Source organism: Balaenoptera borealis, assembly GCF_965194805.1.
Source record: "Balaenoptera borealis genome assembly, chromosome: 4".
NCBI classification, from domain to species: domain Eukaryota; kingdom Metazoa; phylum Chordata; class Mammalia; order Artiodactyla; family Balaenopteridae; genus Balaenoptera; species Balaenoptera borealis.
Genome location: NC_138861.1, coordinates 14,597,798 through 14,618,915, shown reverse-complemented (window position 1 = coordinate 14,618,915; position 21,118 = coordinate 14,597,798). Strand labels below are relative to the sequence as shown.

The 21,118-nt window shown below is 37.1% G+C and overlaps 1 protein-coding gene across 4 annotated transcripts in view; it reads right to left on the bottom strand.

The window, feature by feature from the left end:
• GRID2 (glutamate ionotropic receptor delta type subunit 2) overlaps positions 1-21,118 on the bottom strand; it is a 1,417,069-nt gene that overhangs the window by 109,260 nt on the left and 1,286,691 nt on the right. The gene's annotated exons all lie outside the window — the stretch shown is intronic.

The following is a 21,118-nucleotide window of genomic DNA, read 5'->3' as shown; positions in this document are numbered from 1 at the left end:
CTTCAGTTCACCCAAATCCCACATAATGAGACCCTCTGAAGCTCTTTAGCCGCTCAGATACCACTGTGAAAAATGTCACTGCCGTCACAGTATATATTATCTACTTGTCAGTTTTTCCTTCCATACTGTAAGCATCTCTAAGGAAGGGATTATGCATTAATTCACTGCATTCCTAAGTCCAAATTCGTTAAAAGTCATGTAGAAGATGCTCACACTTGTTGAATTACTGAAACTGTCTTTAGCAGCAAAAAAACTGACATGGATTGTTATGCTAGAACAATGTTGACGACGAAGACAAAGCGGATAAAAAATAAAGACATATTAAGAAAAGAAGCATATTATGGGGCTTCCCTGGTGGCGCAGTGGTTGAGAATCTGCCTGCCAATGCAGGGGACATGGGTTCGAGCCCTGGTCTGGGAGGATCCCACATGCCGCGGAGCAACTAGGCCCGTGAGCCACAACTACTGAGCCTGCGCGTCTGGAGCCTGTGCTCCGCAACAAGAGAGGCCACGATAGTGAGAGGCCCGCGCATAGCGATGAAGAGTGGCCCCCGCTTGTCGCAACTAGAGAAAGCCCTCGCACAGAAACGAAGACCCAACACAGCCAAAAATAAATAAATAAATAAATAAATAAAAATTAAAAAGAAAAAAAAAAAGAAGCATATTATGTCAACCCACATTTACTGACCATCTACGACATTCAAGGAATTTTTGGAAAATAAAACATAAGCCAGTTATTGTGCCTGCCCTTTGGGGGCTTATGGTCAACTGGGGACATGCACACTAGTACTCTGTTACAGGAGTTACCCTGATAAGTGCAGTAGGGGTGAGTCAGTGCAAAATGAAGCGACTTTAAGGAAGAAGCAGTATTAGAACTGAGTCTTGGAAACTGAGTGAAACTTCATGTGGGTGAGGAATAGAGATATTTCAGGTAGAAGTAATAAAAAGTATGGTGACAAGTAAATTCAGGGAGTACCTCAAAAGTGGGGTCAAGGGTAAAACAGATATGGCCATGGTAGTAAATTAAGATGGACATTTAAGGGGAGAAATCTTCAGGAAGATACAAAAAATGTGGTTCGTTCAAATAACTTAATGAATGTAAACCTCAGAGCACCTAGAATTATCAAAACCAGCATTAAAGGGTATGCCGCTGGCACCTGACTTAGGTGTCAAGCATAAAGACAAATAACTGATTTTGAGTTGATGGAACACACAGGAAGCGAAGCAGTCCTTACACTGTCCGTGGCCTAGCGTTGTGAGAATAATGGAGGACAGGTGTGTATAAAAACCCCACCTCAAATGGAGCTGAAGGGTACCTTGTCAGCGAGTGGGCAGGATGAGTGAGGTAAGGGCCTAGTGAAGTGCGGTTTGAGGAAACTCGTATCTAGGAAATGCTGGCAGCTGACAGGCCCTGATGTTGGAGATGGAGTGACTGAGCCAGAATCAAAACCCTATTGCCGGGCTTCCCTGGTGGCGCAGTGGTTGAGAATCTGCCTGCCAATGCAGGGGACATGGGTTCGAGCCCTGGTCTGGGAAGATCCCACATGCCGCGGAGCAACTGGGCCCGTGAGCCACAACTACTGAGCCTGCGCGTCTGGAGCCTGTGCTCCGCAACAAGAGAGGCCACGATAGTGAGAAGACCACGCACCGCGATGAAGAGTGGCCCCCGCTTGCCGCAACTGGAGAAAGCCCTCGCACAGAAACGAAGACCCAACACAGCCATAAATAATAAATAAATTTAAAATAAATAAATAAAAGTAACTACATAATAAATATAAAAGATTATATATATAAAAAAAAAAATCCACAACAAACCCTATTGCCTGTCGGGGAAATATGTCAGGTCAGTCTCTTCTTCTGAGAATAAAGACATTTACTCAGTTTTTAATTCAGGACAGTTCTACCAGACACTATCCAACATAAAATAATAATCTATTTAAAAGTAAACAAGATGTTTAGGAAGGAGGGTATAAGTTAATAATTTTGGAGAACAGGAAACAAACAAATCAGAATAGTATCTTGATGCCTTGGTGATCTGAGGCACTATATAAATTCCAAAAGAATAAAACCAAGAGAGCACTTACTGGTTTGTACAAAAGTCTACCAGACTGATTGATGCTTTAGCTTTCTGGCCAAGATGAGAAAAAAACTAAAACATCTATGAAAGAGCACAGCATACTGTGAATAGTAAAGCCAAAAAAGGAGCTAAAAAGTAAAGGACACATTGCTATGATAAACATAAATACTGAATGATATGGGATAAGGATCTCCTTTCTTCAGTGTTTAGAATTCATCTAATTAAACCACAATCTTAGAAAATTTTCTGCAAGTAATTCTCACAGTGCCATAAGAAACCTCACACCTAATTTCACAAAGATTATGATAAACCCCATTTATTAATCACACACACACACACACACACACACACACACACTTGGTTTTGTTGTATTTTAGCGTCTATTAAAATCTGTGTTTTAGGTACTTTATATCTGCTCTTTGTTGAATCTTCACAACAACTATCCTACACCTTGGGTTCTACTATCCTCTTGATACAGGTGAGGAAACTGAGCCTCAGAAGAGCTGAGTTAATGCTGAAGGTTGTATAACTAATGAACTGCAGAGCAAGAGCAGATCTAACCCAAATCAGGTGAACTCCAAAGCCTCAAAGGTCCTACTTTCCAGAACTGATTTCTCTATTTTCATGTCTTCACCTGCCCCAGCACGTTCCTCCTGTAGGTTTCCCATCCCATTAAATGACAACTCTACCCTCCTAGTTGTTCAGACCAACAGCCTTGGAGTCACACTTGACTCTTCTCTTTCTTTCAAACCCCACATCCAATCTGTTAGCAAGTTCTGTCTTATCTATGCAGCATCAGACCACTTTATATACCCTTCGCTCCTTCCCTTATGATCCAAGTCACTATCATGTTACACAGGCCTCTTAACCAGTCTCCCTGCTTCCACTTTGTCCACTGTAGTTTGCCATAACAACGCATTCACTGTGATCTTTTTAAACCTTGATTTAGACAGCACCATTTCTCTGCTCAAAACTTTCTAATGTCTTTCTATCTCTCTCAAAGTAAATGCAAAGTCCATAGTATCCAGCAATTCCACTTCTAGGTATTTATCCGAAGAAAATAAAAACAATTATTTGAAAAGATATCTGCACCCCCATGTTCACTGCAGCATTATTTACAAAAGCCAAGATATGGGAACAACCTAAGTGTCCATCAATGGAAGAATGGATAAAGAAAATGTGAGATAGATATACACACATACACACATATATTTGTGTATATGTATACACACACATATATATATATATATATATAATTATATATATATATAATTCAGCCATACAAAAGAATGAAATTTTGCCATTTTTGATAACATGGATGGATCTTGAGGGCATTATGCTATGTGAAATAAGTCAAACAGAGAAAGACAGATACTATATGATCTCACTTATATATAAAATGTAAAAAAAAAAGGAAACAAACAAAAAGCAAAACAAAAAAACTGAGCTCATAGATACAGAGAACAGATCAAATGGGTGGTTGCCAGAGGTGGGGAGTGGGAGTGAGTGAAATGGGTAAAGGGGGTCAAGAGGTACAAACTTCTGCTTATAAAATAAAGTCATGGAGGTGTAATGCACAGCATCATGACTATAGTTAAAAATACTGTTTTGTATATTTGAAAGTTGCTAAGATAGCAGATCTTAAAAGTTCTTATCCCAAGGAAAAAAACTGTAGCTATGTGTGGTGATTCATGTTAGCTAGACTTATTGTGGTGATCATCTTGTGATATATCCAAATATTGAATGATGCTGTGTACATGAAACTAATATGTCAATTATATCTCAATAAAAAAGATTATAAAAAAAACAAAGTCCTGATATTGGCTTATAAAGTTGTATGTGATCTGGCTCTGGGCTTCCTCTTTGACTGCAACTCCTACCACTTTACCTCTTACACACCATGCTCTGTATCTTTTCTATTCCTTGAGCATGCTAATTATGCCCACGTCAGGGCCTTTGCATTGCTAGCTCCTGTGTCTGGAATGATCTTCCCTAGATATCTACATGGCTTGTTCCTTTCACTGTCTTCAGGATTTTGTTTACATGTCACTTAATTAAAGTCTACCTTTGACCACTCTATATAAATTACTAACCACTGACCCACATCTCACCCTACCATTTTTCCCCTTCCCTTCACCACTGTTCTTTAGAGCACTATAATGCAGTTTCCATAAAAGCAGGGTATTATTGATCAGAAATATTTTTTAAACCAGGTGATATATGAGAAAAGGTTATCCCAAATAGCATAGACCAAAGTAATCTTTCATATCTTCTCAGTGAGACACCAAACATAACTACTTTGTATATGAGAAAATTTTCAAGTGAGTCCACTAATACATTAGAGTTTCAGATTGCCTTCTTGAAATACAGGGATCAGGGGAACTGAGGAAAGAGACTTTCTAGCCATGAATTAAATAATAAGAATAATGATACACATAGACTACCTATAGACTGAGGTCTACATATATGCCCCTTCCATCATGAAGCCTTTCCTTCTCTAGTCTTCTATCTCTTTTGTCTTCCAGTAGTGCATTGTCTATATCTTATAGCTCTTACTTCAGGGTCATATTATAGTATATACATGTACAGATGTATGTATATATGTATGTATGCATGTTCCTGAGTCTGCCAAAATGCATACCTGTTCGAGTCCTTTACACAGAGAGGTTGCCAGTGGAAGCAGACAGAAGTGCTGCTCTCATGACATCCAAGTGTGACCCAGCTCAGAAGAGCAGCATTCTTACTTGCGCTGCAGCATGGCTCAGGGTCGTGAGGACTGTGGGAAAATTGGCTCTGCTTTGACTCTCAAGGGTTGATACCCTTGGTGTCGATGTGGTTTTTTTTGTTGTTTTTTTTGTGATGTGGACCATTTTTTTTTAAAGTCTTTATTGAATTTGTTACAATATTGCTTCTATTTTATCTTTTGGCCTTTTGGCTCCAAGTCATGTGGGATCTTAGCTCCCTGACCAGGGATCGAACCTGCACCCCCTGCATTGGAAGGCAAAGTCTTAACCACTGGACCGCCAGGGAAGTCCCTTGATGTGTGTTCTTATGATTGAGCTTGGGCAGCCAAAATGCTCCTCTCAGTTGGTTTGGGGGACACTAGCAGATGGAACGTCTTGAAAGGACTCTTCATGAGCACCCAAAATAACCCACCTAAGGAATACCATATAATAATTGCATGAAACATTGAAGGGAGGCCGGAGGTCCTATGTTCTGTGGGACATTGAGTTAGTGAATTTGAAGTTCTTATAGATGATGTGGCCTTGTTTACACTCCCCAGTTGGTGAGGTCTGGAGAAATTTGGATTACAACAGCATGAGAAAACCACCTGATGGTAAAACTCAGGATTAGCCTTAACACCAAACCAAACCATCTGTTTCAAAGTTCGCCTGGTATTTGTGCCATTTATCTGTGGCTGTCTGTTGCAACACGCTGAAGCACCATGAGTTCTCTCCATATCTGTTTAGGGCAGAGAGAAACATGCTTGTGAGGGGCTTGCCTTTTATTAACGGCGATTGCTTCCTTATTTAGGAATTAAGCTGTGCTCTCAGTTAGTTAAATGAAACAGTTCATGTTTTGTGGGCAGTTTAGCTAGACTCTGTTTTGTTTTCTAAGGAAAAAGCACTCTCTTCTTCCTTCATGAGGGATTCGTTTGATTTGATACTATTGTACAAAGAAATTAGACAGACAACAGCACTTTTCTGAGTAGGGTTTTTTTTCTTAATTGTTATTTTTAAAACTAATATCAACTCTCATGCTGCTAAAAACATTTTTGTCAAGGTGAAACATGAAGAGGTTTGCCATTCCTCTCTTTTCAAGACAGCTTGAAAATACTCTGCTACCTTTTCCCAGTTAGCTTTCTCCCCTTGCTGAGCCTGAGCAAGACTTCTGAGCTCTGCCTCTCTCACTGTTAATTTATCTGTTTTGAAGAAATATTCTCAGGAGCTTTCTTTAGGAGCAGATTAAGGTAAAGCTTACCATATTGCAAAAAAGAAAGTCACTGAAAACTCGAAGAGATTTTTATTTCATTTATTCAATAAATACTTATTGAATAAAAATCTCTTGTGAGTCAGGCATTGTTCTAGGTTCTGGGTATACAGCCATGAATAAAACTGACAATAATAATCCCTGCATATTTTGGGAAGGATACGGATAAACAAATGCACATGTAAGTTTATACTATATCAGATGGTGGTAGTGCCATGGAGAGCAATAAAGCAGAGATAGGGTATGGGGAGTACCAGGGTTGGCAGGGACAGGCTTGCAATTTTAAGTGGGTTGGTCAGTGATGGCCTCAATGGAAAGGTGAGATTTCAGCAAAGACCTGAAAGAGATGAGGGAATAAGTCATTTAGATATCTGGAAAAAGAACAAGAGCTTTCTAGACAGAGGAGAAGTAAGTGCAGAGGTCTTGAAGCAGGAAACTGTCTGTTCCATAAACAGCAAGGAAGGCAGGGTGGCTGACGCAGAATGAGCAAGGGGGAGAGTGGAAGAAGCTAAAGCCAGAGGCTACACAGGCAAGATGGGGAATGAAGATGCTGTAGGACCACTGAGATAAGTTTGCTTTTGATTCTGAGAGGGGAAAGTCAGTGGAGAACATCTGAACAGAGTCGAGCTATGATTTTGCTTAAGTTTTACAAGATCTCTCTTGCTGTTTTTTTTAAAAAATTATTTATTTCATTAATTAATTAATTAATTTATTTATTTATTATTTTGCTGTGTTGGGTCTTTGTTTCTGTGTGAGGGCTTTCTCTAGTTGCGGCGAGCGGGGGCCACTCTTCATTGCGGTGCGCGGGCCTCTCACTATCGCGGCCTCTCTTGTTGCGGAGCACAAGCTCCAGACGCGCAGGCTCAGTAGTTGTGGCTCACGGGCCTAGTTCCTCCGCGGCATGTGGAATCTTCCCAGACCAGGGCTCGAACCCGTGTCCCCTGCATTGGCAGGCAGATTCTTAACCACTGCGCCACCAGGGAAGCCCTCTCTTGCTGTTTTGTTGAGGAGAGGCTGTAAGGGAGCAAGAGCGGAAGCACGGTTGCTGCCATTTGTGACCGTCCAGCTGATTCTCATCACTCACAGTAGTGATTGTCCATAACGTTGCAGCATACACTGAGTTAGTGGATCCTGAACTCTTACTCCTAGGGGAAATACAGGATTATTGTGAGCCTGAAAATGTATGTGAAAATGTTGTGAGCCTCTGGGCACAGCCTTTCCATCAACAGATCAATGCACAACCTTGTTTTATGACTGCTTCTGTTTAAAGACATCATATTTAATACTTTCGATTCATTAACTTCGAATTCACTGCCAACATCACTATAACTTAGGCCTGAATGAAGCTTATCTAACACACTTATTTTCTCCATAAGACACACCATAGCCTTCTTGTACTTAGGAATACTAGAGAGTACTTCAGCACTCTTCAAGGCCATTTTAAATAGCAAAATTACTGAAAAATGTGCACAAAAATGCCAAGAACATGACACTTAGTAGACTACAGAAAAGACATTTGTATACTGTATAAGAACTAAAACAAAATGGCTGTGAGTCCCCTTGTTTGGCCTTAACTGGGAACCTGAGTGTCAGGCAACTCAAGTTTTTCCCACTCTGCCCAGGTCTGCATGTGAAAGTGTCGCAAGTATTGATTTTAGGACTACACATAAATTTCAGTAAGTGAATTCTCAAGTACCGAATTGTGAATAATGAGGTTCTATTAAAATATTTTGTTGAGGGGCAATTTTCCATTTTGTTTTTTACATGTCTTGTGATACCTTTTGTTCTGGACTCTTTTCATGGATATTTGTCTAGCAAACAGCCTTGGGAGATAGAGGCAGATTTCTTTTCTGACTGAATAATAGATATAATGTCTCCTTCTTTGGCAAAGTTTGGGCAGGTTTGTCCCTGTGTAAGACTGGAGATTCCTAAACCCACTGTGTGGGCAATATCCTGCTGGGCCTGTGTCAAAAAATCAAAAAATAAATACAAAGAAAAAATATTAAAAGCGGCAAGGGAAAAACAACAAATAACATAGAAGGAAATCCCCATAAGGTTAACAGGTAATCTTTCAGCAGAAACTCTGCAAGCCAGAAGGGAGTGGCAAGACATATTTAAAGTGATGAAAGGGAAAATCCTACAATCAAGATTACTCTACCCAGCAAGGATCTCATTCAGATTTGACAGAGAAATTAAAACCTTTACAGACAAGCAAAAGTTAAGAGAATTCAACACCACCACACCAGCATTACAACAAATGCTAAAGAAACTTCTCTAGGCAAGAAACACAAGAGAAGGAAAAGACCTACAAAAACAAACCCAAAACAATTAAGAAAATGGTAATAGGAACATACATATCGATAATTACCTAAAATGTAAATGGTTTAAATGCTCCAACCAAAAGACACAGACTGGCTGAACAAGACCAAGGTCTTGAAAACAAGACCCATATATATGTTGTCTACAGAGACCCACTTCAGTCCTAGGGACACAAACAGACTGAAAGTGAGGGGATGGAAAAAGATATTCCATGCAAATGGAAATCAAAAGAAAGTTGGAGTAGCAATTCTCATATCAGACAAAATAGACTTTAAAATAAAGACTATTACAAGAGACAAAGAAGGACACTACATAATGATCAAGGGATCAATCCAAGAAGAAGATATAACAATTGTAAATATTTATGCACCCAACATAGGAGCACCTCAATACATAAGGCAAATGCTAACAGCCATAAAAGGGGAAATCGACAGTAACACAATCATAGTCGGGGACTTTAACACCCCACTTTCACCAATGGACAGATCATCCAAAATGAAAATAAAAAAAGGAAATACAAGCTTTAAGTGATACATTAAACAAGATGGACGTAATTGATATTTATAGGACATGCCATCCAAAAACAACAGAATACACCTTCTTCTCAAGTACTCATGGAACATTCTCCAGGATAGATCATATCTTGGGTCACAAATCAAGCCTTGGTAAATTTAAGAAAATTGAGATCATATCAAGTATCTTTTCTGACCACAAAGCTATGAGACTAGATATCAATTACAGGAAACAAACTAAAAAAATACAAACACATGGAGGCTAAACAATACACTACTAAATAACCAAGAGATCACTGAAGAAATCAAAACGGAAATCAAAAAATACCTAGAAACAAATGATAATGTAAACACCATGACCCAAAACCTATAGGATGCAGCAAAAGCAGTTCTAAGAGGGAAGTTTATAGCAATACAATCCTACCTCAAGAAACAAGAAAAATCTCAAATAAACAACCTAACCTTACACCTAAAGCAATTAGAGAAAGAAGAACAAAAAAAACCCCAAAGTTAGCAGAAGGAAAGAAATCATAAAGATCAGATCAGAAATAAATGAAAAAGAAATGAAGGAAACAATAGCAAATATCAATAAAAGTAAAAGCTGGTTCATTGAGAAGATAAACAAAATTGATAAACGATTAGCCAGACTCCTCAAGAAAAAAAGGGAGAAAACTCAAATCAACAGAATTAGAAATGAAAAAGGAGGAGTAACAACTGACACTGCAGAAATACAAAGGATCATGAGAGATTACTACAAGCAACTATATGCCAATAAAATGGACAACCTGGAAGAAATGGACAAATTCTTAAAAAAGCACAACCTTCTGAGACTGAACCAGGAAAAAATAGAAAACATAAACAGACCAATCACAAGCACCGAAATTGAAAGTGTGATTAAAAATCTTCCAACAAACAAAAGCCCAGGACCAGATGGCTTCACAGGCAAATTCTATCAAACATTTAGAGAAAAGCTAACACCTATCCTTCTCAAACTCTTCCAAAATATAGCCGAGGGAGGAATACTCCCAAACTCATTCTACAAGGCCACCATCACCCTGATACCAAAACCACACAAAGATGTCACAAACAGAGAAAACTACAGGCCAATATTGCTGATGAACACAGATGCAAAAATCCTCAACAAAATACTAGCAAACAGAATCCTGCAGCATATTAAAAGGATCATACACCATGATCAAGTGGGGTTTATCCCAAGAATGCAAGCATTCTTCAGTATATGCAAATTAATAAATGTGATACACCATATTAACAAATTGAAGGATAAAAACCATATGATCATCTCAATAGATGCAGAAAAAGCTATCAAAAAACTTCAACACCCATTTATGATAAAAACCCTCCAGAAAGTGGGCATAGAAGGAACTTATCTCAACATAATAAAGGCCATATATGACAAACCCACAGCCAACATTGTCCTCAATGGTGAAAAACTGAAAGCATTTCCACTAAGATCAGGAACAAGACAAGGTTGCCCACTCACACCACTATTATTCAACATAGTTTTGGAAGTTTTACCCACAGCAATCAGAGAAGAAAAAGAAATAAAAGGAATCCAAATTGGAAAACAAGAAATAAAGCTGTCACTGTTTGCAGATGACATGATACTATACATAAACAATGCTAAAGATGCCAACAGAAAACTAATAGAGCTAATCAATGAATTTGGTAAAGTAGCAGGATACAAAATTAATGCACAGAAATCTCTTGCATCCCTAAACACTAATGATGAAAAATCTGAAAGAGAGATTAAGGAAACACTCCCATTTACCACTGCAACAAAAAGAATAAAATACCTAGGAATAACTCTACCTAAGGAGACAAAGGACCTGTATGCAGAAAACTGTAAGACACTGATGAAAGAAATTAAAGATGATACAAACAGATGGAGAGATATACCATGTTCTTGGATTGGAAGAATCAACAATGTGAAAATGACCATACTAGCCAAAGCAATGTACAGATTCAATGCAATCCCTGTGAAACTACCAGTGGCATTTTTCACAGAACTAGAACAAAAAATTTCACAATTTGTATGGAAACACAAAAGACCCCGAATACCCAAAGCAATCTTGAGAAACAAAAACGGATTTGGAGGAATCAGGCTCCCTAACTTCAGACTATAATACAAAGCTACAGTAATCAAGACAGTATGGTACTGGCACAAAAACAGAAATATAGATCAATGGAACAGGATAGAAAGCCCAGAGATAAACCCACACAGATATGGTCACCTTATTTTTGATAAAGGAGGCAAGAATATACAATGGAGAAAAGACAGCCTCTTCAATAAGTGGTGCTGGGAAAACTAGACAGCTACATGTAAAAGAATGAAATTAGAACATTCCCTAACACCATACACAAAAATAAACTCAAAATGGATTAAAGACCTAAATGTAAGGCCAGACACCATAAAACTCTTAGAGGAAAACATAGGCAGAACACTCTATGGCATAAATCACAGCAAGATCCTTTTTGACCCACCTCCTAGAGAAATGGAAATAAAAACAAAAATAAACAAATGGGACCTAATAAAACTTAAAAGCTTTTGCACAGCAAAGGAAACCATAAACAAGACGAAAAGACAGCCCTCAGAATGGGAGAAAATGTTTGCAAATGAAGCAACTGACAAAGGATTAATCTCGAAAATTTACAAGCAGCTCATGCAGCTCAATAACAAAAAAACAAACAATCGAATCCAAAAATGGGCAGAAGACCTAAATGGACATTTCTCCAAAGATATACAGATTGCCAACAAACACATGAAAGAATGCTCAACATCATTAATCATTAGAGAAATGCAAATCAAAACTACAATGTGGTAACACCTCACACCAGTCAGAATGGCCATCATCAAAAAATCTACAAACAATAAATGCTGGAGAGGGTGTGGAGAAAAGGGAACCCTCTTGCACTGTTGGTGGGAATGTAAATTGATACAGCCACTATGGAGAACAGTATGGAGGTTCCTTAAAAAACTAAAAATAGAACTACCATACAACCCAGCAATCCCACTACTGGGCATGCACCCTGAGAAAACCATAATTCAAAAAGAGTCATGTACCACAATGTTCATTGCAGCTCTATTTACAATAGCCAGGACATGGAAGCAACTTAAGTGTCCATCGACAGATGAATGGATAAAGAAGAAGTTGCACATATATACATTGGAATATTACTCAGCCATAAAAAGAAATGAAATTGAGTTATTTGTAGTGAGGTGTATGGACCTAGAGTCTGTCATACAGAGTGAAGTAAGTCAGAAAGAGAAAAACAAATACCGTATGCTAACACATATATATGGAATCTAAGAAAAAAAAATTGGTTCTGAAGAACCTAGGGGCAGGACAGTAATAAAGATGCAGACATCGAGAATGGACTTGTGGACATGGGGAGGGGGAAGGGTAAGCTGGGACGAAGTGAGAGAGTGGCATGGACATATATACACTACCAAATGTAAAATAGATAGTTAGCAGGAAGCAGCCACGTAGCACAGGGAGATCAGCTTTGTGCTTTGTGACCACCTAGAGGGGTGGGATAGGGAGGGTAGGAGGGAGATGCACCAGGCAGGAGATATGGGGATATATGTATATGTATAGTTGATTCACATTGTTGTAAAGCAGAAACTAACACACCATTGTAAAGCAATTATACTCCAATAAAGGTGTTTAAAAACAAAAAACAAAAATCAAAAAAAGAAAAAAAACTTTTGTTTACAAGTTGAGGGGCAGGTGCATGTCTACTGGCCCATTCAATAAAGAGTATTTCTCCCACTTCTTGATAGGTGTTTCAAGTCAAATAATAAATTATTTATTTATTTATTTTTTTATTGGAGTATAGCTGACAATGTTGTGTTAGTTTCTGCTGTATAGCAAAGTGAATCAGTTATACTTATACATATATCCACTCTTTTTTAGATTCTTTTCCCATATAGGCCATTATACAGTATTGAGTAGAGTTCCCCATGCTATGCAGTAGGTCTTTATTAGTTATCTATTTTATATAGAGTAGTGTGTATAACAAGTTATTTAGTCCACAGCAATTTCTAATGCACAAATATCCATTTGAATTAAACAGTGTCTTTCTTACTTTTTTCTCTCACTACAAAATTATAGAAAATGTTCTTTTTTTTCTGACTGTAAGCACTGCCTTGCAATATGAAACTTGTTTAGGTGACTACCTGTGCCTCCTGGCAAGTCAAAATAACAGCATTTAAACATTGTTTCAGTTGAAAAAACAGTATAATTTGGGAAATAACCATAATTTTACATATACAGGAGCTATTTTGACTGAGAGAGCATTCTAACTGACATTAAAACACTGAGTAATTGTAGCTAGAAATACAAGATTCCCCTGCTTGTCACATGAGAATACCCTTTGTTTGAAATAATTCATATGGATAATGTTCTAAAATTCAACGCTAATTATTCCAGAGTCCTCATTTTTTTTTTCTTTTTTTTTTTTTTACAAAGGCCTCCAACTCTGGATCATAAAAAGAAGAATCAATGATATTATTTTTGACACTATTATCATAAAAATGCTGGTATTGTAAATGTAAAATAATGAGTCATATATTAAAGCTACTTTTTAGTAAATCAGAGATTCTATTGTGAAAAGAGGCCTTTAAAATCATATAGTACAAAAGGGTCAAATCTCTTATCTTGATAAGATTTTCAATTTGAGAACTAGTTTCTACGTCCTCAGTACTGAGCCTTCTTAATAGTGAAGTCTAATTTAAAATTTAAAAGAGATTGGGAAAGGAATGGAAATTCCCACTGATGACTCAGCTAAGTTTGGGTCTGCACTCTGCCTATGAATCTTCATTACCTCTCCTCTTCCTGATGTCTTAGTCTAGTCTGCCAATCATCTAGTGTGAAGAAATTTATGGCAAAACGCAAAATCTAAAAAGCTTAAAAAATGGAATATAACCCTCCACCCATCACCCCTTCTTAAGGCATGACATCTATCAAATTAACATTTTATCTTTTCATTTCAGATCTTTCTTTTTGACACACAGAATTTTAGTATGTATAACATTTTTTAAATTAAATATGACATGATGACCATATCCATAAAATATACAGAAAAGATGATTAATGATTTGTGGATGCATATGTAATCTGTTTTTGTTTTTTTTTTTTTTCAGCCTATACCCATGAGGGAGGAAGGTGTGATAACACTTTTGAATACAAGGAGTAGTCATCTGGCTCATCCCCACCCATAAGTGTGAGACCTCCAGCATCTTTAAGTTTCCATTCGTTTTGGGAATAACTTGTGAAAGTTTTCCATGGACTCCTGTAGTTTTCGCAGCCAGTTCTCCAATTCTTGCATTTTTTTACCTGATCCTAAGGCCTTCAGACCTAAAAGTCTGATAAATGTGCCTCCTCCACCCAGTAGTTGCTGCCAGGTTACTGTCTAGGTTGCTGTGCTAGACTGTCTCTCTGCTGTGAGGGTCGCTACTGCTGTTGGGTGGGCTTTGACTTATGTCTGCTAGTGCCTGTTTCACTGAATGCTCCAGTGCCCTGGGGTCTCCATAGAAGTGTGGAGAATACCTTATCCATTGTGTCATTCTCTGTTAACTGGTCGAAAAGATTTGTTAACATGTGCTCTCAAATTCCTGCACAAATTTTGGGTAAAAATAGCTATTTTAGTCTCTTGGTTCAGATTTCCTATTTGAAAAAAATCAGTGGAGACTGAGTATGATGAAATACTAAAATTGTTCTTGGCTCCTGATAATGAGGGCGTTGCTATTGGGCTGAAACGCCACATCCCTTACTAGTAAATCTTTCCCTGGAGGCAACTGAATGATCCTGGTCACCAATTCTGATGTGAATGTGTGTGTGGGTTTTTCCCATAACAGCAAGCAATTTTCAAACACCAGCTGAGTATCCTATAATTCAACTCAATTCTGACACTATCTACCTGGAGATAGCATCAGATTCCTCAGGTTAAGGTCAGTTTATAAGACTGCCCCCGTGTCCCTTCAGATGCCAACTGCAAGTCCAGGTTGTCATCTGTGCTCCTGATTGACTGCCTATAGATTGGAGTTTCCAATAACACCCCTCCTTGGGTTTGATTAATTTGCTAGGGTAGCTTACAGTACTCAGAGAAATGGTTTACTTACTGGATCACCAGTTTATTATAAAAGGATGTAACTCAGGGACAGCCAGATGGAAGAGGTGCACAGGGCAAGGTATGGGGAAAGGGCATGGAGATTCCATGTTCTTTGCGCACCACTCTCCCCAAATCTGCGCATGTTCACCAACCTGGAAGCCCTGTCCTTTTGGGTTTTTAAGAAGGCTTCATTACATAGGCACGATTGATTAAATCATTGGCCATCGGTGATTCATTCAACCTCCAGCTTCTCTACCCTCCACAGATGTCTGAGGGATGGGACTGAAAGTTCTAAACCCCCAAACACAAAGATGGTTTTCTTGGCAACCACCCTCCCATCCATAGGTGCAGTCCCAAAGTCACCTCATTCACAGAATAAAAGATACCTTTTTTGCTCTCATTAGTTAGGAAATTTCAAGAGTTCTAGGAGCTCTGTGCCAGACGAAGACCAAATATATATTTCTCATTATAAATCACAATAGCAACTTAGAAACTGAATGTACTAGAGATCTTCCTCAGCTTATAATGGAGCTATGTCCTGGTAAACCCATCTTAAGTTGAAAATATTGTAAGTCAAAAATGCTTTTAATACTGGTACAGCCACTATGGAGAACAGTATGGAGGTTCCTTAAAAAACTAAAAATAGAACTACGATATGATCCAGCAATCCTACTCCTGGGCATATATCTGGAGAAAACCATAATTCAAAAAGATATATGCACCCTATTGCTCATTGCAGCACAATTTACAATAGCCAAGACATGGAAGCAACCTAAATGTCCATCGACAGAAGAATGGACAAAGAAGATGTGATACATGTATCCAATGGAGTATTAGCCATAAAAAAGAATAAAATAATGCCATTTGAAGCAACAAGGATGGACCCAGAGATTATCATACTAAGTGAAGTAAGTCAGACAGAGAAAGACAAATATCATATGATATCACTTATACCTGAAATCTAAAAAAATGGCACAAATGAATTTATTTACAAAGCAGAAACAGACTCACAGACTTCGAAAACAAATTTACAGTTACCAAAGGGGAAAGGTCAGGAGGAGTGATAAATTAGGAGTTTGGGATTAACATATACACACTACTATATATAAAATAGATAATCAACAAGGACCTACTGTATAGCACAAGGAACTCTACTCAATATTCTGTAATAACTTATGTGGGAAAAGAATCTGAAAAATAATGGATATCTGTATATGGATAACTGAATCACTTCGCTGTACACCTGAAACTAACACAACATCGTAAGTCAACTGTACCCCAATATAAAATAAAAATTAAAGAAAAAAATTCATTTAATGCACTTAACCTACTAAGCATCATAGCTTAGCCTAGTCCATCTTAAACATGCTCAGAACACTTACATTAGCCTACAGTTGGGCAAAATCATCTAACACAAAGCCTATTTTATATCAAAGGGTTGAATATCCCATGTAATTTATTGAATGCGGTACTGAAAGTGAAAAACGGAATGGTTGTATGGGTACAGAATGGTTTGAAGTGCATCGGTTGTTTACCCTCATGAATGCATGGCTGGCTGGGAGCTGTGGTCTGCTGTTGCTGCCCAGCATCACGAGAGGGCACCGCACTGCACATTGAGACACAAAATTCAAAATTCCAAGTATGGTTCCTACTGAACGCATACCGCTCGCACCACCGTAAAGCTGAAAAACTGGTAAGTTGAACCATCGTGTTGGGGACCATCTGTATAATCTTGGTGGCCTATTTCACCAGCTTTCCAGACTAGTGATGGAGTACAGTGATTAAGAGCACTGACCCTGGCGCCAGACTTGTCAAGGTTTAAATACCAGTTCCATCACGTGCTACTTGTATGATCTTGGGAAAGTCACTTAACCTCTTTGCAATCTCCAGTTTTTTCATCTGTGAAATAGGGTAGTTGTGAGGACAAAAATGACAACATACATAAAGCTTTTTGAATTGTGCCTGGCTATCGTATGCCTTTGCTATTAAAATTATTAAAGTGGTATTATTTCAACACTCAATAGTAACACCACTTTAATAACTACTGAAGTTCCTATAGCTTTATACCAACTTCTATTGACCATGCTCCAGATCTGTCTGTTTATTTTTTTTATCTCCTTCTCCACTTCTGAAACCTTTGATTCACCACAGTGTACTGTCATCATATTTCAATTACCTACCAAATGAAGGAGTTGGAATCCATCCCATAGGTTAGCCTAAAATACAGGGTTTATCTCATGCTCTTTTAAAATCATATAAAAAATTACCCTGAGATACAAATGGCAAACATAAAGCCTTGTTTTCTGCTCCTGAAAATCCCTATTACTGTTAGAAGAAGGTAAGAGCCACAACCTTTTGGTACAGTATCCCAGTGGAAGTAGAAATGAATGGTCCATTTCAGCTCAATACTCATTCTGAAAACGATCCAGGTCACTGACTCGGTACAAATGAAGTTCCTCTCTGCTTCAACTCAGTTACTAATGAACATCCTGATTGCCCTCAAAAGTAAATTGGCAGCTGCTTAGGTTCTACAGGAAATTTGTACCTTAGGCAATCCAACTATAGATTTCCGCCCTCAGTGTAGTTTCCAGATAGTCCCCCAAGGAGAGACTTAAGTAGAACATTTTGAATAAGAACTCTATACCAGTAAATAAACAAACAAATAAGAACCAGTGCTCTGGATATGAGTTCTTTGAAGTTGGGGCGGAGGTGATTAGAAATGAGAGATCAGATATTTTCCCCTAAATCTGTGCTTAAGCCTTTGAGTATATGGTTGAATTAAAGAGTCTGCCATCTTTATTTTTTTCATCCAGGAAAGACACTATGGTAGAAGGCATTTCTGTTCTACCAAATCAAATACTGCCACGATGGAATACTGATAGTACAGAAAAATTTTATGGTTTGGTGGGATCTCTTCATCCATAATGGGTTCAAAGTCATTTGGTTGATCTACAGTTAATGTCAGTGTTCACTCAATGTCTGTAAACACATACAATGTCCTAAGTATTATATATGATTTACAATATTCTAAACACATTAAAGTATTATTATAATTACTATAAGGATAAGTTCAAATGAGTTTCTACTAAGATACAAACAAGAAAGAAGTAGAAGCACAGAATTATAAAGAAATATTAGTATATGAAAGGGGATAAGAATATGAATAAAATATCACATGAAGATAGGGCTAGTTAAGAAAAATTTCTTATTTTTAAATAGGTGTTATCGTTTTCAATGTATATTCCCCTAGATAGAGGTATTCAGAGGCCAGACTTCTATACATACCACAGGCCCAAAGCACACCAACTGACAATATACTGAAACCTTTCTCCCCCTGGGGCAGTAACACATCTATGGGAAAAAGCACACCTTCAAAACTACCTGAACAAAGAACTGATCATATGAACTTTTCTGAAGCAGTGGGTAGTGTAAAAAGGTCTAATAAAAATTGAACTTTTACGGGATATTTTATGGAAATGACAGCTAGAATTAGTTGCCTCGCCTTTTCAGAGCTGTCCTTTCTGGTTTGGTAATTATGAATCAAATATAGGGAGGGACATGGATGGAAGTGTGGAATGTACTGAGCAGTGTGTGTGTGTGTGTGTGTGTGTGTGTGTGAAGGAGGGTGTGTGAGTTGGTGGAAAGTGTGATGTGTATGCAGAGGAGGCATTTAATTTTGTAATGAGCAAATCTGCTAAAAATCTCAATTTTCTGTTTATTGGTGATTTACCTTAAAATTTCCACTGTGTAATCTCTGCATGTACTTTGTTTTATTTGATAAAGGTAGTGCATGTTGATGAACAGACTAAATTAATTTTATTTATAACAGACAATCACTTGTAGCCATTCTAAGTTGACATAATGATTTTTCAAAAATAGTAACTGGGTTAATTAATACAAATAAATCACTTAATATATTTTAGGGGTTTTTTCAAGTCCCCCAGTCTTCACACTTTATGGCACTTGTTATTTTTAATATCTCCATAGATTGTGGAATGTAATTAAGATTGAAAATATTTAGTTCTTCAATGGAAAATGAATTTAAATTTTTTGCACATAAACAGAATATATTTATCACTCCGAACACATTAATTAGGAAGAGAAACACTTTACTAAAATGACTACTGACTGCAGTAAACCTTTTTTTCCCCCCTCAGAGAGAAATAATTGCCATATAAAAATAATTATCCTTATTATTATAAAATAAAATAGATATTTTAACAAAATTGTTAATGCTTTAAACTTGTTGGATACAGTGAAGCTATGTAGCTATGTATTTAAAATATTTTTATGATATATTATGTAAACTTTCTGAGTCATCATGACTATTTTATTTTAAAATCTCAAGACTTATTTTAATATTCTACAGGGTATTTTTTTTGCTTTATTATTATTATTTTTAATTGAAGTGTAGTTGGTATACAATGTTGTGTTAGTTTTAGGTGTACAGCAAAGTGTTTCAATTATATATAATACATATCTATTTTTTTCAGATTCTTTTCCCTTATGGGTTATTACACAATATTGAGTATAGTTCCCTGTGCTATACAGTAGGTCCTTGTTGGTTATCTATTTTATATACAGTAGTGTGCATATGTTAATCCCAAACTTCCAATTTATCCCTCCACACTTTTCTCCTTTGGTAACCATAAGTTTGTTTTCTATATCTGTGGGTATTCTTTTGATAGAATACTTGTTTATGAATATTGAAATTATGCTAATAAACATTTCTCAAGTTAAAAAAATTTCTGAATTCTATCAGTGTGTATTTCACTGTAATCTTTTCTGCATATAAATCTAGAGTTATGCTAATAGTCAGATGATCCCTGAAGAATCAATAAATACCAAAAACTATTAATATTTGTAAAAAGTTCATGACAATGAATAGGTGAGATGATGAGAGAATTAGAATAATTTAATCTGCCTGAAATTTTTTAAATGTGATTTTGACATTTAATTATTAGGATTCAAGCAGAATTAAAATAGCAATCCCTCATTTCAGGGCTTTAAATAACATTCAGGTTAAACATAATTTCTTTAGAAGGAATTAGAGCTTATTTCTAGAAATAGAGTAAACAGATAATAACCTAGATCTTTTGGCTATTTTTTGGGGGTGGTTTATAATTTCTTATAATTTTGGGTTTCTAAACTGTGGGTCTGTTAGATGGACGTTTTCTACATCTACCATAATTTCTTGAATATTACTTTAGAAAAATATGTTGAGGAATATATGAGCTGAGGTAAATTCATAAAGCTATATAAATGTCCTAAAGAAAAGAGCAATATAACTTAGCTTTTTCTGTTTTTCTCATCTTTGGCATTAGTTAAAACGCTTCAGATTTCTGTATTCTATTAATTCACTTTTGAAAAGATATTTGGTATACTAATTATTGTGGCCTATTTTTTATTTCATTTTTTATGCGACTTGAAATTTAAGGATTTCTAAGGAAGCCCACCCCTAGATACTGGTGTTCTGTGCTTCTAAAATTGATTTCCATGGTTCTTCTTTAATATGCAGTTCTGAAGTCTGGTTAAAGACAAAAAGTGAAGTAAAGTGTAGGCAAATAGGACACAGGTCTTCTGCTGGGTGACATGCTTCGTAGTCTATCAAGAACAGTAAAGCAGTAATGGGTCTGGAGTTGTAGTTAGTTCCTTATAGCTTTCATTAAATTTATTTTTGGTTGAAGCATGTATTTTTTAATGTTCATTGTTATTCAGTAGTAGATTTCATGCTAAAATTCAAAAGCAGCATCCATAAATAGAGCCTATTTGAATCCCTGATTACTGAAAAGAAGTATGTAATATCCACTTAATTTGCCGACTCTGGGACAGTGAAACTTTCAATCGGCTCCTTATCTTCTTCAAAAAATATTTTGTTACATTTTTCTTCATGGGTTTTAAACTCTATATGCCTATTTTATAATCCTACATTTTCCTGGCCTTTTAAAGCATCCATTTATATGCATTTATTCTATTTTTATTCCCTTGTACCTATTGTTTTATCAGGCAGTTTCAATATTCTGGTACTATATATGCTTTTCCCCTTACTCAGGCACTGTAGTCTATAATAATAGCAATCAAGGCAGTTC